Consider the following 5,000-nt stretch of genomic DNA (forward strand, 5'->3'; position numbering starts at 1 on the left):
CCAGCTTTCTCCAAAAATCGTCTTTTTCCTCTTCTGTACAAACTGGCTGAGTTGCATACATACTCATAATATTTGATATTTCTCCAACCCATTCTAGTTTCATACACATTATTCAATCATTTATTTTTTTTCACATCAAATACACAACTCTTGAGCTTTACAGTTAGTATGATTTCAATTCCATTCCTTCCTCGTATTGAGCATCCACTATAAAAAAGTTGATACCCTGCTCTAAGCTCTTTGGCTTCATTTCCCTTCCATCTTGTCTCCTGCACACACAAAATCTGGACTTTCCTACTCTCCATCATATCATCTAATTCTCTTCCACATCCTGTCATTGTTCCAACGTTCAAGGGGCCAATTCTAATAGATTTTGGTGCTCACCTCTTCAACTGCATTCTACTTGTCAGTACCCCTAACCTTTTTCTCGCAGAGTTAGTTCATATATATATATATATATATATATATATATATATATATATATATATATATATATATATATATATATATATATATATATACATATAAAAATTTAAGTGACTCTTCATCAATCATTCTATCTCCTTCAAATGATGATTCATATATCATTTATCTTGAAAATAACCTTATTTGCTATTTCATGCATTCTGGTAAGCAGGCTTCACAAGTTCCAAGGTATTCTTATAATATGAACAACGTCATAACCATACTCAAAGTCAGCCAATTTCCTGTTACCAATCCAGTCCAATCCTTCTCCACCATCCCCGACTTTTCTATACATTACAATGGCCATGAGGAGGATAAAGAAACCATTCCCTCGGAGTAATCCACTGTTCACTAGAAATTCATTTGAAAGGACTCAGATGATATTAAATTTTCATTTGTTATGTTCAAAAGCCAACTTATTCTGATTTATATATTTTAGAAGAACTCCATACTACCGCGGGACTGTAAACAAAATTGGCTCGTGCACACTAATGGAAATATGATCTTTAATATAGGATCTTCACAATTGAAGTTTAATAAAAGAATGAAATAAACAAATCATACAATGGCTAGGTTAAGCAAACTTTCGAAATTCCATTGCCTGAAAATATATATAAAAATCTGGCTATATATCAGTTAAGTAGGATCGTTGTTACTTTATGGACATGGATCTTGGTGTGACGATGAAACCATATCCAGCAGCCTTTATACATTTAACAAATAAGCTTTAAAAAAAGAAAAAAAAAATACTTGTAGTTGAATGGCAGGACAGGATTAGAAACGAAACTATATGAGAGATTACTAAAGTGCCATATATGGATGAGATTATGGTGAGAGTTAAATGGAGATAGTTTGCGCACATTCTTCATATTCACCAAGAGAGAGTAATTCACCAAAATTTCCATAGGGCTCCACAAGGCACTAGAAAAGTTGGAAGACCCAGGATTACATGGCTGAGGACTATGAAGCGTGGAGGAGATGAAGAGTGGAGAAGTATAGATGTGAAAGCTCGAGATAAAGACTACTTACGACATATAAGTATATATACATATATATATATATATATATATATATATATATATATATATATATATATATATATATATATATATATATATATATATATGTATATATATGTATACAGTATATCTATGTATATAAATTTAACGACTGGCTATACACACACAAAAAAAAATTATTTTTATCCTCTTGACACTGTTCTTGCGGAATCACTTTCTATTACGCAAATTCAGTCGGAAACCGACGATGTATCTCAAAATATATTTTCTATGTTATTATAAAACTGGTGTCATATGCAGTCTTACCGAAATGATGAATAAATACTAACAGATTTAAGTTTCTGATAATCTGCTGGAAGCGTTTTCTTGATCCGCTAAAGCTCAACAGATGTTTGTGTCTGCAAGCTCACTATTGTTGTGATTTAGGTATGGGTATTTTTGTGAAGTCTATAGATCTATATGATGAATCATGAGTAGCAATGTTCTGCCCATCTCTGGTCCCATGTTAATGGAAAGGGCTTTGAACGCTGATTATATGTTACATGGTCAGCCTACCGTGAATTGGCCTGTTCCTTGCCTCTGCTCTTCATGAGAAGCTTTAAAGCATTAAAATTGACATTTAATGGACAATCACCTAAATATAATTTCACGCCGGCTGTAGCTCCTCTTTTTTGAAACCGTTCATTCGATTACTTTATTTGGGTAGGATGTTTCTGTTGCCACCATTCTTATTATAGGGTAATTTCCCTTGGTTTCAACAGAAGTTTCTGATATGTTGATTCGTAGTCGCTGCATACTTTTGAAATTTATTTAGTGGTCGAACTATGGTAGTTACTGAGTGTTAAAGTAAAACCATCATGTTTGTCGGTGTGATAGAAATCTTCTATCTCTTTGAAAAGGAATTTATGTTCCATTCTGACTGTTTTGGACTAGAAAGACACTTATCACTGGAAACAAAATCCTCCACACAACTATAACAATCGGATGGTTTTATATAACCAAGGATTAACACCTCTAAACGATAAGGCAAAACACTTTGATGAAGTAAGAACTCGGCATGCTGTGTAGAGTGTGAGTCCACCAATGCTTTCTAGGTTAGGTTAGGGAGGGAACTTTAGGTTTAGATAAATCCCTGTGTTTGTAAAGCAATCCTAGTGAAATATGGAATTTCAGGTGTATTTTATTGTGTTTCAGTCAGTTGTGAAAACTCTCTTATAATAAATTCTAGCATCTGAAGTTTGAGTGAAAGGACCAAAATGAAAAACAGACCAATTTAGGAAATTAATTGATATAACAAATAGTTTGAAACAGATGATAATACGTCTGGGAGCCATTATTAAATGAAGCGGTGTTTGTATTTTTTTTCTTTTCTTTTTGCGTGTTTTGTAATTACACGTAGAAATTACTTTGAAGTAAGAATGCTTCAAATTTGATATTTGATATATTTATTAGGGGGTTTATGAAATACATATAAGTTTTTAGGATCACGTAAAGTGCCTTTTCGGAAAAAAAAAATTATTAAATATTTTTTGTTAACGTTTTCTTTAGCTACTCATTATCAATATGTTGTGATTTTTTTCCGAGGATCAAATATGATCAATATATATATATATATATATATATATATATATATATATATATATATATATATATATATATATATATATATATATATATATATATTTATATCTTGGTTTAACTTTGGAAATGATTTAGCGGAATTTCAGTTGTTACGAGACCGCTTAGTTAGAGCACTTTTGAAATTTAGCCTTTGTCAGCTCAAAGACAACTATAAATATACTATATTGAAAGTCTGGGCACTTTCAACTAATCCTCAATATTAAAAAGTAATGATTCCTTGTGTTTCCGAAAAGAAAGTATTCTATAACGCTTAGATACTACTAACTTCTAGTGTATTCGATGAAGAAGGAAAAGAAGAAGAAGAGAGAGAGAGAGAGAGAGAGAGAGAGAGAGAGAGAGAGAGAGAGAGAGAGAGAGAGAGAGAGAGAGAGAGATCATTTCTAAAGATTCTCAATATCCCAACCAATTCATAGGGATCAGAAATATCTCCATGGCTTCCGCTCTTCTTCAAGAGCCATTTGAGAGGCTAGGCTTAAGATTTTTCATTTGGAACTGAGCTGGATGAATTTCCTGGATGATTCAAAAAATATTTTTGTTATGGCATTTCCATCTATAGATTTTTTTTTCAGACTTTCTTATCTCCCGAATTCCGGTGAATTTATTTCAGATATTTTCGACGGGTTCTTCACATTACATTTTCTTTCCATTCCAAAATTGTCGGAGACTGAAGTTATTTATATTGTATTATAAACAGAAATTTTTCCAAAATATAAAAAAAAAAAATCTATCACGATTGGTGAATTTCTTTTAGTTTTTAACTTAGTTTAATATGAAGAATTAGTTAATAGAAAAATAATTTGTAACCTCCATGATGTTAATTAAATAATGTTGCAGGTCCTACGTGTATAATATCTTTAGGAACAATTCATCTTTGAATAAAAAAAAAAAAAAATTCTAAATTTAGCAATGATATATGTATCATAGGATAATGTTCTATCCCATGGTGAACCAAAACAAAGTAGCACACACATAAACACACACATACACACACACACACACAAGAGATTGGTTCACCTGAAGTTCAGCTGGGCTCCAAAAGGCCTTAGAAGAGTTGGAAGACCCAGAAGTACATGGCTGAGGACTAAGAAGCGTGAAGTTATACATGATGAATGGACAAGTATCGAATTAAAAGTTCAATATGGAAACGACTGATGAAATTTAACCAAGGCTCTTTGCGTCAGTAGGCATAGGAGGAGATGATTTATATGTGTATATATATATATATATATATATATATATATATATATATATATATATATATATATATATATATATATATATATATATATAGGGATATATAATATAATATATATACATATGTATATACTAAATATATATAAGAGAATCCAGACATTAATGTATCAAAAATATATATGGCTTATTTGATATATATATATATATATATATATATATATATATATATATTAATATATATAAATATATGTATATATATATATATATATATATATATATACATATATATATATATACATATATATATATATATATATATATATATATATATATGTATATATATATATATATATATAAACTCACACATACATATATTTATATATAAATATATATATATATATATATATATATATATATATATATATAAATATATATATATATATATACATATATATATAAATTATTTATATATATATATATATATATATATATATATATATATATATATATATATATATATATGTATATATATATATATGTGTGTGTGTGTATATATATAAACACACACACACACACACACACACACACATATATATATATATATATATATATATATATATATATATATATATATATATATATATATACACTGTATATTATTACTATCAAAGCTAAAAAAAT

General features: G+C 29.0%; 1 pseudogene; it reads right to left on the reverse strand.

The window, feature by feature from the left end:
- LOC137647986 (uncharacterized) overlaps positions 1 to 5,000 on the reverse strand; it is a 72,311-nt pseudogene that overhangs the window by 19,488 nt on the left and 47,823 nt on the right.

The sequence above is a fragment of the Palaemon carinicauda genome, chromosome 10 (genome assembly GCF_036898095.1).
Source record: "Palaemon carinicauda isolate YSFRI2023 chromosome 10, ASM3689809v2, whole genome shotgun sequence".
NCBI lineage: Eukaryota > Metazoa > Arthropoda > Malacostraca > Decapoda > Palaemonidae > Palaemon > Palaemon carinicauda.